Here is a 17,031-nt window from a genome sequence, read left to right on the forward strand (position 1 = left end):
GGAAATGGAGGATAAGAGAAATGAAGTAGCTTGACCGAGGTCGTGAAACCAGTGAGTGGTAGGGGTAGGATTCTTTCTCTCTGACTCTAAATCCAGACACTGGTTTCATTGCTGGTACAGATTGAAGCAAACCTTGAAATGCCCACAATTTTACGGGGCATGGACTGAGCAGAAGTATTTCTGATCGACCTGTGTAGAGCCAGCCAATCACACAGTGCTCATATTATAGCCTCAGGTACAGCAGGGCAAAAGTGATGTCAGTCCCCTTTGGTTCTTGGGCTGATATTGTTCAAAGGATCCCTCTCTCACAGGTGCTGCACCCATTTCATTTCTCTCTGAATTTTAGAGCACTTGGTCTCTTGGGTTTTCTATAGCCAGAGTCTGCTGCTATACCTTTCTTCTTTAGCAGCTAACAAAGATTTCTCCTCTTATTTCCTGAGGTCCTAAAGAAAACCGCTGGCCCCATCTCCCTGCCTTCTGCCCTCCACTTCTCTCTCAGGTTTCTATTTTAATTTGACTTCAGTGGAAATTTCCACTGCAGCCTTGTAGGGATGAATGCAAACTCTTTAATTATATTAAATCTACAGAGATCAATTTTTATAACTCTAATAGGGTTAGTGCCTGAATTCCTGTGACTGTCAGATGATGGTGAGCCCATTCCTCTGGGTACAGGGCCCTCGGGGAGGCTAATTGATGTTGGCCAGTCATCTGTCATGAGTCATTTGTGTCCTGATAGAAATTAGAAATGTATAGGTTTGATCAATAGCTTTTCCTAGGGCTCAGCATCTCCTGGCTCCATTCTCTTGTTGGCACCCTGAAGTAGAAGGAGTTTATTTTTCTTGCTATTGGAAATAAATTATTCCTGGCTCCAATTTCTCTGAGGGCCCTGACTGCAAAAGAGACCAGAAACTGTACCATCATTTGGGTTGTGTTTAGTTCTCTTTCCCTCTTATTCATATTTTCTTGCTCTCTATCTCCCTCCTCCTATCCTCTCTTTCTGTATTTCTCTGTTCTTCTCAATTCAATAAATATTGATTAGGCACCCACATGATTGAGATAGAAAGAATACTAAAAATGAGACAGTCTCTGCCCTCAAGAAAGTCACAGCTTACAATCTAGTAGAAACTATTGTTGCCTTCTTTTTTCTACTTTATATTGATGCCTGAAACTCTAGATATAGGGAAAGTAAAGATTCTCTTACAAAAAGAACAAATACCTTCATTTATGAAAGACTAAGGTTTAATGAGTCACTCACACATTAGTATAAATTAATTCAATAAGACTGCTTTCTCTCTAATACCTAGTTAAGCAACTGTCCTGTAAGAATACGGATTCTGATTGGAGAAGGAGAAGTAGTCAATTTGGGGTAACAGAACAATTTTGGAGCTTGGCAGCCCCAGTTAATCAATTAGAGTCAGCAGAAAAACACTAGGGACCCAGGATGAGCGGACACCGGCATCATAGGATTGAGAAAGCCTATTTGACCAAAAAGGGAAATAGAGAAATGAGACAAAATAAACTTTCCATGGCTGAGAGATTTCAAATAGAGTCAAGATGTTATGCTGGAGGTTCTTATGCATTATATAGATATCCCTTTTTAGTTTATGGTGTATTGGAGTGGCTGGAGGGAAGTACCTGAAACTGTTGAGCTGTGTTCCAGTGGCCTTGATTCTTGAAGACGATTGTGTAAGCATATAGGTTTTACAACATCACTGTTGATTGTGAAAACCTTGTGTCTGGTGCTCCTTTTATCCAGGGTATGCACAGATGAATAAAAAAAAATAAGGAAAAATAAATGAAGGGAGGGGCATAGCAGTAAATAAAATTGGGTGAATACTAGTGGTCAGTGAGAGGGAGGGGTAAAGGGTATGGGATGTATGAGTTTTTTCTTTTTATTTCTTTTTCTGGATTGATGCAATTATTCTAAAAAATGATCATGGTGATGAATACACAACTATGTGATGATATTGTGAACCATTGATTGTATACTTTGGATGGACTGAATGGTACATGAAGATATCCCATACTACATGGCGAGAGCTCGGTTTCTGGGCTCCTGGCTCTCCATGTTCACAGGAAGATGTGGAGGACCAAACAGGAATACACTTTCTCCCCAGTGGGGTCGTTGGGAAGAGTTTAATTGGGTAGAGGGATTTGTGATAATCAATGTATATAAATATAAAAGACACTAGGCATTCTTTTCACCCGAGGTTTATGAATACCTTGTGACCTACACTTTTAATACAGAGAATTTGGAGGGTTTATAGGTTTATAATCTTTATTTCTCCAGATGTAACAATCTTTGAACTACTAACAACAGTGACAGATGGAACTTGTTTATTGAATGTATCACTAGAATGTAAGCTTCAGGAGGTCAGGACATTATCTTGTCTAGGTATGTCCTCACAGCCTAGAGCAGTACGTCTCCCACACATAGTAGATGCTCAATAGATACTTTTTTTTTTCACTTTAAAATGTATAATTTTATGTTCTATGAAGTTCACCTCAATTTTTAAAAAATACGTATTATTGATCTTGATTCCACTCACCTCTTTACATTTTATGCTTGAGGCAGGGGCCTTCCTTGCCACATTGTAGTTCTGGATCTGTCTAATTTTGTTTTTAACTGGAAAACGGAGTGAACAAGGTCAGAAATTGATATAAGCTTGAGTTGCTCATAAATCAGCAGGTGACTCATTTTTTGACTCAAGATTAAGGACTGCACTTGTCCTGCTATCCTTCCCATACTACATGGCGAGAGCTTGGTTTCCGGACTCCTGGCTCTCCATCTTCACAGGAAGATGAGAAAGACCAAACAGGAATACACTTGCTCCCCAGTGGGGTGGTTGGGAAGAGTTTAATTGGCTAGAGGGATTTGTGATAATCAAAGACCGCCTCTGGAGAGCAAAGTACTCCCTTGGAAGTTTCACAGAAGTGTCTTATTGATATCCTTTGAGGCTTTATGTCCCCTGTTCGCTGAAGCACAGGGTGATTTTATGTTAGAGTATGCTGATTTCTTCAGATTGCTCCTTCATCTTGACTTTAATTACATCAGGCTTCCCAAGCAATCCCCATTGTTCTGAGTCATGTATCAGTTTTAGTGTATTTCCAACTCAGCACCTTTGGTTTTGAAAAGCTGTCATCACTGACATCGCTGTAGCTATCGCTTGAGGTCAGCCTGCATCCCTGTTGCAGGTAGGCATTGAGGTTCCCAGTAGCCACAACTAACAGCCCCAGGTATGAGGGGAAGGTTTCATCAGCCTAGCAGCAGACTCAGGATGAATTAGATACCAGCAAAATAGGGGTGATTTGCGAATCCAGTAATTTCCATTCTCTCCTCATTGACATCCTGACCTACAAAATATAAATCATTCTGCTCAGATTGGTTGATCAGTTTAGGGGTCACCTTATACCAGTGTCTCTGTCTTTCTTCTATGTAAGAAATGTCACCATAAAGTTTCCTTGATATTGAGTTTTCAGTTTTGAAAACAGTTCTTATTCTCAGCCTCATGGTTCCTCGCAGATTGCCAGGGTGATGTTCCAGCATATCAATCACCACGGGAATGGAGGCATTTGGCTCAAATTCTGTGGAATCAGTATCTTTTCAGTTGAGGCAGTTTCTTGCAAACTCTGTCACTGCTAGCTGCAAGGCAAGTGCAAATGTCCAAGGCAAATGCCCAGAAAAAGAATCTTCTTCACACTTGCCCAAGAAATTGTCTGGAGTTTGTCCAAGGTTCCTCTGATTCAGAAGCCTCCTGGCACAAGAACACCATCAGCTTTGCATATCTTCTGCCAGGCTTCGTGGAATTTCACAGGGTCCTCAGTTTTGGTGATGTGCCCCAGATCGACAGATTTCATTTGTGATTGAAATCACAATCACTCGGCCAAGGCCGAGTGCTCCAGAGCTTTGAACATGGGGATGTAACAATCCCTGAGACTGGTGTTTTTGCCCTTCAGGGCTATGGAGCAGGCTTTCTGTAACTTTTTGTACCTGTCAGCCATATTTCTTTACTTGAAAAGCAAATTATTTGCAGTATCACTAATAGGCAGCTCCAATCTCTCTTTAAACTATTTAATCGTGCCTTGTTTTTCCAAAAGCACAGGTATTCAGTATGTGGAAAAAACATCATGGATACATATGACCTGTTCAGGGTTCATGTGACAAAACATGGAAATCTCCTCCTTCACAGCCATCTCTATGGGTGTTGAACTTATGGCTCAGGCGTGAGGATGCTTCTGCCCCAAGGCAAGGTGTAGACCACACGTCCTTCAGAAAGCCTATTCAGCTAAAAAAAATCATGATTACCTTGTACAACTGTCTGCATAATGGTGACCTATTTTTCAGCTCACTGAATGACAGCAGGTGTGGTTAACAGAACAGCTTTCCATCATCTGCTTTCTGGTGTCATTATTATTATTATTATTATTATTATTATTATTTATATCTGAAATAAGAAGGTGTCTCAGGTCTGCCATACTTCATACTATCAGCAGCACATGGTGACTTCTGATTCATGGGACCCCACAGGAGCAGCAGGAGCGCCCACTGCAACCCTGGCTGCTGTAGCCTGGCAGCACTGCCGGCCCTCAGACAGCAGCGCTTACTCCGTCTGTGTCAACAAGAATCTGTCTGGATATTATTCATGTAGCTAGACATAATGAATTCAGGTGTTTGCTTGTGCAGCAAATGGGTTTTTTTTTCACTAGTGACATTAGGATCAAGCTGAGTAATAGGATGTGTCCATACCAGAGTAATGTCCATTTATTAGCTTCTGTGGGAACACACATTAAGAAAGTCACATATTAAGTGGCTCTGAAAGGGACCTGCTTATTAAAAATTTCCACTCAAGCAACCTCAAGCCTAAGAATTTGTATTCCAAAGAGCAGGGCCTTTTGCACCAAAAGATTGCTTGTGAAGGAGGAAAATCCCCCAAATTCAGCGAGCTCCAATGACTCTGTCTTACATAAAATTTCTATGGGAAGGTTAACAGTAAAGAAGAAAAGCTTTAGGTCTAAGAAGAGGGAAACCTGGAAAAATGGTTGACATATGCTATCTTTCAACATGATGGCAATTGGTTTTTTTTTTAAATGTCAACATGGGATTGACTTTCATTGCCTGTGAGGTTACACTGGAAGTAAGAACTGCTTTCTAACTCATCAGGGGTAGCAGTTGCCTGCTTGATTTCAGGGACTAGGGAAAGGTTCCCTTAGTCCTCCTCACAAACCTCTCAAAAGCTCAACTGAGGACTAAAATTGCACCATTTTAGACTTATTCCTTGGCTTGAGATTTGCCTTCTGCCCAATTAAAGGTATCCCTAAGAAGCATCAGACAAGAAGCCTCCTGGAATTGTACACGGCCAGCCTGCACAACTGGGTATGGTGGCCCTGTTAAGCATTATCAGTGTGCATGATTTGAAATGCTTCCTTGTGAATGAATTGTGTTGGAAAGAAGAGTGGGGAAAATTGGACCCTGTGAAAGAGAAATAGAATATAGAGAAAGCAAGGAGGGGATGGGTGGTAATTCCAAAAATTTAGAAAAGTGGATTTGAAGACAACTGCCCATTTTACAGTCTTGCAAAGGAAAAATTAAGAAACAGATGTTTCAATCTTTGAAATTAGGTTGCTTAAAATCTAGGACATTTTGCAAGGTCCATCACATGCAGTCTAGACAGCTAGCCTCCCTAAAGCAAAGGTGATAGACTTTCAAAATACATAATATATTTGGTTGGGATGAAAAAGCAAGGATGAAGGTTCCCAGGCAGTCCTGGAGAGAGGAGTCCTGAATGATTCCCTGTTCTTCCATGGATCTATCAAGCTATGTCTTCCTTAGAAGGAAGCCCTCTAGGCCCCAACTTGGTATTTGTGGTAGCCATTTAGCAATCTGGGGAAACTGTTTGTGTTCCCTGGAAGACAGTAAGATAGTTCCCTAAGCTCAGAACACCAGTTCAGGAACCACAGGGGTCTCTTCTAGGGCAAGCATTCTCTCAGCCCCCCTCCAGTGGGGTCTGTTTCCTTCCCATTGTTCCCCAGAGGAACCTACAGGGATCATCCTGCTTTCCCCTTCACAGATGTCCTGTCAAGATTAGCTTCTGAGAGTGGGTTACTAGCTCATATAAGCTATGCTCTTCCTTGTGACCCTCAAAGACAAACACAGGGGCCCTTTTGTGCTTTCACCAGTATGCTGGTTTGGAAGGATTTATGTGCCCTAGAAAAGCCATGATTGACCCCTGATCCAATCTTGTGGGAGCAATAGTTTCTTTTAAACCCTATTCAGCACCGTACACTGGAAGCTTGATTAGATTATCTCTATGGAGATGTGGCTTGCCCAATTGTGGGTATTAACCTTTGACTGGAGGAAGATGTGATTCCCCCCATTCCAGGTGGGTTTTGATTAGTCTACTGGAATCCTTTAAAAGAGGAAGCATTTTGGAGAGAGCTTCAGAATGAAGCCATGAGGCTGAGAGCCCAAGCAGCCAGAGACCTTTGAAGATGAACACCCCTGGGGGAGCTTCATGAAACAAGAAGCTGGGCTAGCAGAGATTGCCATGGTCCCCACGTGCCTTTCCAATAGAGAGAGAAACCCTGAACTTCACTGGCCTTTCTTGAGTGAAGGTAACCTCTTGTTGGTGCCTTAATTTGGACTTTTCCTTGGCCTTAGAACTGTAAACTAGTAACTTATTAAATTCCCCTTTTTAAAAGCTATTCCATTTCTGGTAATTGCATTCCAGCAGCTAGCAAACTAGAACAACCAGTTAACACCAGAAAGAAACAGGCAGTGTACACATTTTCTAGAATTTTACTCAGTTTGTCCAGTCTTTGGCCCACACAGCAGATGCTAGATTATCCTCCCCATTACTGTCTGTCCTTGGCTCTTTTTCTTCTTAAGCTATACATAGACAATCTTCATCTGCCATCTTTAAGCTGAAACCCTCCCTGTCTCTGTCCTGGTCTAGACCCCCTCTGAGCTAGAAATCTCCACACCCAGCGGCCTGACGTCAGTGTTCTCCAGGTGGGATCCACCCAGCATATCCAAAAGCAGAAGTCATTAAAACCCCCCCACCACCACCAATGTTTGCTCTTCCATTTGTATTATCTAAATTGGCTCCATCTAAATTCCCCCACCTGGGAATATTCCCAAATTTCTTCTTCTTCATCATTGTAATATCTACCTACAAAATCTATGACTTATGCCTTAATATCTCTGTTCCCCCTTTCTGTATTATTCCACACCTCCCCACTGATTTATGCCTTCATTATTTCTCCAACAGTAAGATTTGTCCCTTCCCCTGGCCTTGCTTGTCCCTGATCCATCTTTTGCAATGCTGCCACAGCATGGTTCCCAAGAGGCAGCTCTGATTATGTTTTCCCCATGACTAAACCCTACAGTGGATACTGCATTGCCCTCAGGATACTATCCAAGCTTCTGAGAATGGCTTATTAGGTAACCCAAATGCTTCTCAACCTTATTTCTGATGAAGCCCTCTGTGCCGGTTTGACTCTGTTGTATACTGCAGAAAAGCTAAATTCTTTAATTCTCATTCAATATTGCTGGCTGGAATCTCTTTTATTGTTTCCATGGAGACGTGACCCACCCAACTGCAAGTGGTAATCTTTTGATTAGGTAGTGTGTGTCCACCCATTCAAGGTAGGGTTGCTTATCGGAGCCCTTTAAGAGGGAACCATTTTGGAAAAAGCTACAGAACCAACAGAACCCATACAGCAAGAGATCTTTGGAGATACAGAAGAAAAACACCCCAGGGGGAGCTTCAGGAATAAGAAGCCAAGAGGGAAAGCTAGTAGACGTCTCCATGTGCCTTTCCAGCTGAAAAAGAGGGGTTCTGGACCCATCAGCCTTTCTCAAGTCAAGGTATATTTTGATGCCTTAATTTGGACATTCTCATGGCCTTAAAACTGTAAACTTTCAACTTAATAAATTTCCCTTTTTAAAAGCCATTCAGTTACAGGGTGCACAGGTGGTTCAGTGGTAGAATGCTCACCTTCTATGTGGAAGACCCAGGTTCAATTCCTGGACCATGCACACACCCCCCAAAAAAGCCATTCAGTTTCTAGTATATTGCATTCCAGCAGCTTTTACAAACTAAAACATCCCCTACCTGCCATACCCATTTCCCTCTTGCCATGTTCAGGCTAAGCCATACTTCTTTATATTTCCTTGCCTTGTTTACAGTATGGTCTCTGCCACTTGCTGACCTCAATCTTATTAATTCCTTTTCATGTTTGCTAGGGCTGCCATAACAAAGTTCCACAAGCTGGGTGGCTTTACACATCAGAAACATATCGTCTCAGTTCTGGAGGCTACCAGTCTGAAATCAAGTATCTGCAGGGCCATGCTTCTTTGAAGTTTATAGGGAAGAATCTGTTTCATGCCTCTCTCCTGGCTTCTAGCAGTAGCTTGCTGGTAACCCATGTTGTTCTCTGCCTCAGCTGTCACACGGCATTTTCCTTTATGTCTGACTGTCCATGTCCAAATTTTCCCTTCTTATATTGGATTAAGGACCCACTCTACTATGGTATGACCTTATTTTAACTTGCCTAATTCCATCTGTATTGACCTTATTTCCACATGAGGTGATATTCTGAGGTACTGGGTATTACAACTGAACATATCTTTTGGGGGGAAACAATTCAATGCATAATAAGTCCTTTCATTGAAAGCGTAGGTTTAAAGTTAGATTTAGAATATAGAACAATAACTGTGATTTAGCTGGCCAATAGTGCAGTTCAACTACCTTCCCAATCCAAGCACCTTTATTGCAGTTTGAGGAAGTCTGACTCTGTAATGTAAATAGAAATACATTTCAACTCAGTCAGTCAAAGCAAAGAGGTTGAATAGAGAAGGACTCAACTTTGGAGTCTGAATGCTTGGGTTCACATACCTTAGTTTCCTCATCTTGAAAATGATAATGATAATAATACCTAGCTCATAAAGTTGCATGAGGAGTAAGAAAATTAACATATATGCAGACATCTTAGAACAGTACCAGACAGAGTAAGTGCTTAACAAAGGGTAGTATATTGATGTTGTTATTATTTGTAGTAGTATTTATAGAATCCCATTTTCTCTGTCAAGTCATTGGAAGGATTTCACCCTTCTAGGCAGGGTTGGTGAAGCTGTGTGATTAGTAGCCATCCTTGCCATCTGATCGGTGGCAGAAACTGATTAACAGAGACAGTGTTACGAATGAAAACCTATGACCCATTCCTTTCCACCTCACTCCGCTTTCTATTTTGTAAAGGGAATTCATGACCAGTAGATATGGTGGTAGCTAAAAGCAATGTCTTCTCTATTTAAGCTTAAGACCACCAGAGTCCTACACAATCCAGCCAGAACCCAGAGTGCTCCAAAGCACTTCACTGCCCCCCTTCTCCGTAGGCTACAGTCTAGAAAGCACTTCTGTCTCCATGACCTCATTTGATTCCCACAGAGACCACTTGAGGTTTTCAACTTCTCCATCTGAAAATGATTCGGTTGTTGTCACTTGGATGGATACTCAGAAAACACTTTTAATCTAAGAAGTTCACCTGGTCATTTTATGTAGACCCAACAGGAGGGTGAGACCCTTGGCAGGTGGGTTTAACTCCAACCACTGAGCAGGGAAAGTGCCCGGAAATTTGGCCTGATTTTATAAAAGCCATTTTTATTTTTTCAGCTGAATAGGAAGCAGCTTTAAAAAGAAAAGAGAAAAAGAAAGAAACTAATGAGACATCTCCTTCCTCACAGATAACTCAGGGTGCTCACCAAGCGGTCTGCAGTGGCTACAGCATCTGTTACACTTCAGTGACAACCGAAATGCCTTGGAGATAAGGAAACAATTATGAGACCTGAGAAGAAATGAAAGAAAACCCAATAGCAGCCAAATAGCACTGCCATCTATTAACAAATTATTATAGGCTGAAGCAGGCTTTAATGAGATTTTAACAAAAGAAATCTAGTCGCATTCCTCTGGGGCAAAGAGATTTTATTATGATGTGAATGATTAAGCAGGCAAGAGGCCCTCCCTCCGAGCTCCGATAAAGAGGAAATGTGTGAGCCCAGGTTCCCTGCTCTCCAAGGAGCTCTTACTCCCATTCAGGATGAAAAACTCTTGAAGAAAGGGACCCATATCATACTGTTCCAGAGGAAGTATCAGTTTGGTACCTGGCCTGGTCAGCTGAGCCAAGTGAGTCTTTAGGGAAATAGTTCTAGACCTCTATGTTGTGTTTCCAATCCCTCATTGTACTTGTGATTATCCTAATAGGCACTGTGAAATTTTCAAGAAATTCTGAAGTCAGAAGATAGAGTGACGGCATTAATTTGGAGGTCCAGTGATGCTAGCTAGAGTCAGGACCTGCCTACCTGTGACCCTGTAAAACCACTGGGATTTAGAAAGAGAAGATGATATGAATGGAATGCTGATTGGGAGGGGAAAGAGAAGGCCAGAGGGAAGGAGGACAGTGTGCATTTCAAGGAAATCAATGCGGGCTCTGCTTAGATGTGCTAGATACTCACATGGTTTGGATTTTCCTTTTTACTCTCCCACCCCTTTCAATTATGCACCAAACGAAAATTTACAGACAGTCAGTAACATCAAGGAGCGGTATGACCATTTCAGTACTAATGTTTCTGTAACCTAGGAATTTGTTTTATTTGAAATGTGTGCTACCAATGCCTCACTGAAGGAAACTCATTCTAAGCTGGGGGGAGCCAGTTAAGTAGCATAATTCCTCAGGAAAGGGACATGGACCACATCCTGGGAGGAGCATTGGAGGGAGAGTGAGGTCAGCATGAGTAAGCAGTCTCACCACCTGATTATGGGCCAGGGACACTGATCCCCTAGCAGCTGGTACAGAGTGTAAGAGTGTGTCACCTTTTGTGGCAATCTAACGACCAGAATCCCTATGCACTAGGCTAGTTATTCTCCCCTGGAGACCGATGGCAGACACTGACTGTTAAAATATGGAGTGTCTGATAATGTATGGTAAATGAATTAGGAGTATAGTAGCACTTCTCTTAATGGCCCACACTGTAGGAAAGAGATTTAATAGAATTGAGGATGAATTCAAAATGACATAAGATAAATCTCAAGAACATACATCTTTGTTATATTCTTTGATAGCTCATTTTGTTAGAATTTAGTGCTACTGTTATTATTATTAGCTAACATTTATGAAGCACTTAGTGTCAGGAGCCATTTTAAACACTTGGCACATTAACTCTGCTTCTCACACTATCTGTTTTGTTGATGTACCTTTTTTTTTTTTTAATTTCCAATCTATCATGGGCCAATATTTTTGTAGAATTCAGTAAAAATTACTAGCAAAGTGAAAAAAAAAAAACACGCACACAACTTGAGCTTACTTCTTTTCTTTGATATTATAATTAGGCATAGAATTACTCCAGCAAATTGCTATCAAAGTTTCTAAATGCTTGCTCTTCATCTCTGTGCTTATCTCCCCATGGACTAGTAACAAACATTCATAAACTGGTACCAGCCTATGCTTGAAAAACACTGTATTAATTCATTTAACACTTACCAAATCCTTATGATGTAGTTAATGTCTCCATTCTACAGATGAGGAAACTGAGGCACACGGCTAGCTATCTAGCTAAGGAAATTAGACACTTTAGCAGTCAATTAGCTTTGCAAAAAAGAAAAATCTCCATTTCATGACCAGAGTGTATTCCACCTAGTCATTCCTAATTTAAGCATATTTTAAGAAAAGCAAGACTTAACAAGAAAGTATTGAATGAAATTTTATGATCCAGGTCTCTGTTAAGGAAAGAGGCCAAACTGGTATTTTGTAGGAGTGTCATCTTGCTACACAGAGCTGTGCAGCAAAGTGTTAAAGTGTGTGGCCCAGCAGCTAGACTGCTTGGGTTTGTTAACTGGCCTGGCCACCTACCTGCTATGTGAACTTGGGACACCTTCATAACTTATCTAGCCTCATTTTACTCAGCTATAAAATGGGGATAATATTAATTCCTACCTTAAAAGATTATGGAGGAGTGGTGCAATGGTGCTCAGTGGCAGAGTTCTCGCCTGCCATGCCAGAGACCCAGGTTCAAGTCCCAGTGCCTGCCCAGGCAAAAAAAGAAAAAAAGATTGTAGAGAGGATTAACTGTGTTAATATATCTGTAAAATTCTTAGAAAAATGTAGCATATAGTAAGTGCTCAGTAAGTGCTAGTTATAATTTTTACATACGAAAAACAACATATTGGAGAATTCCCAATTCCCTAAATACTTCCATCTCTAATAGCCTGACTTCTATTTGAATAAGCCTTAAACTAGGACCACGGATGGAACTTTGCTTGTTGAGATCAGCTCAGCACAAGGGGCCGAGGAAGACACCAGAAATCTGAAAACTAAAGACACTCACACAGAAGAGTCTTTTAGGATGAGAGCAGGGGACTCATGTCTCAAAGGACAAAAGTGTCAACCCTGAGTTCCTCATCATATTTATTTGGGAACTTCAAAACAAAACGTATCTTTCAACGTTGTTAGTTGTTTTTCACCCAAACTGCCACATCAACATTAATCTCAGGCATGCTGTACAAGGTTCAAATGTTTCCTTATGCAAACAATATGCTGGCCAGGACAGTGTTCCACCCCGGCGGGACCCGGTGTTCCGAGGTCCACACCTTTATCGGCCTTATGGAAACATTCTGACGTTCAGCCATTTTCCCACATTGGCTGTGCTGCAATGGTCACTGCTAGACAGCAGAGTTTCTCAACTGTGGCATTATTGACACTTTGGGCTAGGTTAATCCTTTGGGGGGGAGTGTGTCCTGTGCACTCTAGGATGTTTAGCAGCACCCCTGGCCTCTACCTACTAGATACCAGTACCACCCCCCACTTTTGATAGCAGTGGTAACTCCAGGCATTGTCATATTTCAGGGGCAGGGAGTGGAGGGAGTGGAGGCAAAAATCACCCAACTGAGAACCACCAATATGGAGGAAAGATAATATTAACAACAGTGCCTTATGCTTTATAGTGATTCAGTTTTAAAAGAATTTTGCATGTTTTAACTCAGTTGGGAAAAATAAAAAGGGAAAGAGGATTAAAAAGATCAGAAGAAGAAAAAAGGGAGAGAAAAGAGGAAGGGGGAAGGAATACAATGAGAGCACAAAGAGATGAAGGAAGGGCAGACAATAAATGAAGGAATCGCTGAATAGGTGTGTGTGTCTGGGATCGCCCATAAGCACCTCCACACCTGCACGTCCTGCTAGCACTTCAAAGTCAACATGATTGAAACTGAACTCAGTCCCTTCTTCGTGGCTCCAGTTTCTGTTACTGATCTCACCATCCACCCAATCAGCCAGGTCTGGAAATGTGTGTCCTTTTAAGGAGACACTTCCTACCATCAGCATCCCTCCCCTTCATCCAACACTATGGTATTTTCAGGTTTGCCAATTCTACTTCTGTATCTCCCTCAGGGTCAAAAAGTCACAGATGGATCTGATGTGAGAGCTGAAAGGGACCTGAGACCTAGTCCATCATTCTTATTTTCTAGACAAAGAAACTAAAGCCCACGAAGCTCTAGGATGTGACCTTGGCCAAATTACTCTGTTTCATTTCCTTGACTGAAAAATGGGGACAATAATGTCTGCCTTAAATGGCTGTCACGAGCTGACACAGAGCTGACCTATCATGGTGTTCTCATTACTTCTGTTCCCTTCCGCTTGTCTCATGGCCAGGAAATTAAGGGGCCAAGAGCCCAGTGCATTGCCCTCTTCACTACCTTCCTCCCTCCTTCATGGCCTTGTCCCTCACCTCTACTCAAAGTTCCTGTTCATTTGACCCCATCAACTCTTCCTACCACCCCAAATCATGGCCAACCTCAATATTGACCACCTAGTGTCCTGTGAGAGCCTCCTGCTTGGTTTTTCTGATTCCAGGCCTTCCCTCGGTTGATCCATCTTGCACGCTGCTGCCAGTTACATCCTAAGACAACCTGGGATCACATTATTCCCATTTTTAAGAACCTTCATTGGTTCCCCATCATAAAATCTAAACTCCTCAGCCATGATTAAATGCCATCCTCTCCTCCTCCTCCCTGCTATCTGTCCTTAACCTATCTTCCTAATCTTAATTCCCGTTTTTCTTTTTATCTCTAACAAAACTGAAAACACAATTTCTCTTACAGACACCCACCTCTGCCTTTGCTCATACTATTTATCTTCCTAGGAGTCCCTTTCCTCTCTTCCTAAATCCACATATCCTAGTTGTTTTCCTGCCTCAAGACCCATTCTACCTGCTAACTTCCTTTATGAAGCCTAGCCTCATCTTCCTGGCCAGAACGTGTCCAATCTTTCTCTCTCCCCTGAACCCTTTAGCACTTTAGCTACATCTACAAAAGATGTCTTTCCATCTTGTATCATAAATATCCATGAATCACTTCATTTTCCCCACTTAACTGGAGGCACTTTGAAGACCCAAATACACATAATTGGTTTATCTTTATATCTTTTATTGAGCCTCATACAATAAATATTTACTCAGTATATAAAGACCATATGAATGACATTGACTTTCATACTTATTTATCCCCCATGAAATCCCTATCTATTTAGCTGTCTGTGCTGGTGTGAATCTGTTCTGGGCCCCGGAAGAGCTATATCCTTTAATTGGTATTCAGTATTGCTGTTTGGGAGCTTTTTGATGGTTCCCATGGATGTGCCTCTACCAATTCAAGGTGGGGCTGCTTACTGGAGCTCTTTAAGAGGGAACCATTTTGGAAAAAGCTTGAGAGCCCATGTAGCCAGAGACTTTTGGAGATGAAGAAGGAAAACGCCCCTGGGGAAGCTTCATGAAACACGAAGCCTGGAGAGAGAAAGCTAGCAGACTTCATCATGTTCGCCATGTGCCTTTCCAGTTGAGAGAGAAACCTCAAATTTCATTGGCCTTCTTGAACCAACATATCTTTCCTTGGATGCCTTAAATTGGACATTTCTTAAGTCTTGCTTTAATTTGTACATTTTCATGGCCTTAGAACATATAAACTTGCAACTTAGTAAATTCCCCCTTTTAAAAGCCATTCTGTTTCTGGTATATAGCATTCTGACAGCTTACAAACTGGAATACTATATAACTAAACTTGACATGGTTTAAAAAAAAACAAAAACTAGCATACTATAGCAGCACAGAGAGTCCCTACTGACAGTAGAGATTCATAAAAGAGAAATGTGTAAGTCAGGAGTCGTGTGAACAGCCTGATCCTCTGAGCATGGGTGCTTGGGCATGTATGTGTGGTAGTACAAAACAGTGCATAGAGTTTTGTGGTCATGTAGGACTAGTTTCCAATCCTAGTCAACACCTGACAGTCAGATGATCTTGGACAAGTTATTCTGCATATTTAACTTTATTTCCTCATAGACAGGGATAGCAAGGCATACTTTTAATATTGTTATGAGGATCTTTCATTCGATTCATCAGCAAACATTTACTGAGTGTTTACCATGTGCCAGGTACCTGGTAGAAGGTACACAGGATATTTACCAGAGTGCCTGGTAAACACTGAACACTAAATAAATGACAGCAGCTCTCTTACACATTCATCTCTGTGCAGAGAGAACTACAGGTACCCTTACTAAGAGCCATTTTTTTAAATTGTGGTAGCATATGTACATAACATAAAATTTATAATTTTAATCATTTTGATGTGTACAATTCAGTGACATTAATTGCTTTTTCGATGTTGTGATACCATTGCCTTCTTCCCTTATAAAATCTTTTTCATTACCCCTAAAAGAAACTCTTCACCCCTTTAAGCAACAACTGCTCCCAGCCCTTGGTAAATGCTCATCTATTTTCTAACTCTATGAATTTGCTTATTCTGTGTATTTCATATAAGTGGAATCATGCAATATTTGTCCTTTTGTGTCCAACATAGTTGACTTAACATAATGTTTTCAAGGTTTATCTACTTGTAACATGCATCAGAACTTCATTCCTTGTGATGGCCGAATAGGATTCCATTACATGGATATACCACATTTTCTTTATCCATTCATCTGGTCATTGGATACTTGAGTTATTTCCACCTTTTGACTATTGTGAATAATGCTGTTATAACCATTGGTGTTCAAGTATCTGGTTGAGCTCCTGCTTTCAATTCTTTGGGATATAAGTCTAAGGGTGGAATCACCAGGTAATTTTTTGTTTATCTTTCTAAGGAATCACCAATCTCTTTTCCACAATGGCTACACCATTTCACATTCCCACCAGCATTGAAGAGTTCCAATTTCTTCCTTTCTCTCCAACACTGTTATTTTCTGTTTTATTGTTAGTCTTCACCAAATGGTGAAGTGGTATCTCACTGTAGTTTTGATTTGCATTTCCCAAATGGCTAATGATGTTGTACATCGTTTTATGTCCTTATTGGCCACTTGTATAACTTCTTTGGAGAATTGTCTATTCAAATCCTTTGCCCATTTTTTAATTGAGTTGTTTGTATTTTTGCTCATTACTAAGACTCCTTACTTTAAAACCTGGATAAAGAGAAACACAGTCTTATTCTTTAGCCATGATTTTTTTATTCTTCAATGAGCTTGAATAGATTTTATTCTCTCAGCTTTTATACCCATGGAAAAATCAGAAACAGTTAATAAAGCCATTTATTGAGTGTTTACTATGTGCTATTAACCTTCAACAATTCTTCAGGGTAGACTGTATATTCTCCATATACAGGTGAAGAAGCAGTCTCAAAAAGGATAACTATTTTCCTAAGGGTCACCGGCCAGTAAATGGCTTTCCATTCTCCCCTCAGTTCAGAGGATGTGCATCCAAAATGCCAGGTTAAGATGAGGAGTGATTTTTTGCTCTATTCATTTTCCTAACAGTTTATATCAATAATTCACCTGGGTTCAGAACTCTTGGAAATATTGAAACAATGTTTATTTTATTTGTTTCAAAAGCAGAAACAACATAATCAGTTGGAAGATTTCACATTTCTCTCCCTGCATTCTCACTTCCCCCTACACAGGAGGGAACTTTCACCAGCTGCTCAGGTCTCCAGTCTCCACTGGTTC

General features: G+C 41.1%; 1 pseudogene; it reads right to left on the bottom strand.

Moving 5' to 3' along the window:
• Window positions 1-3,084: 3,084 nt before the first annotated feature.
• Window positions 3,085-17,031, bottom strand: part of LOC143680284 (CTP synthase 2 pseudogene) — a 44,994-nt pseudogene continuing 31,047 nt past the window's right edge.

Source organism: Tamandua tetradactyla, chromosome 4 (assembly GCF_023851605.1).
Source record: "Tamandua tetradactyla isolate mTamTet1 chromosome 4, mTamTet1.pri, whole genome shotgun sequence".
Taxonomy (NCBI): Eukaryota; Metazoa; Chordata; class Mammalia; order Pilosa; family Myrmecophagidae; genus Tamandua; species Tamandua tetradactyla.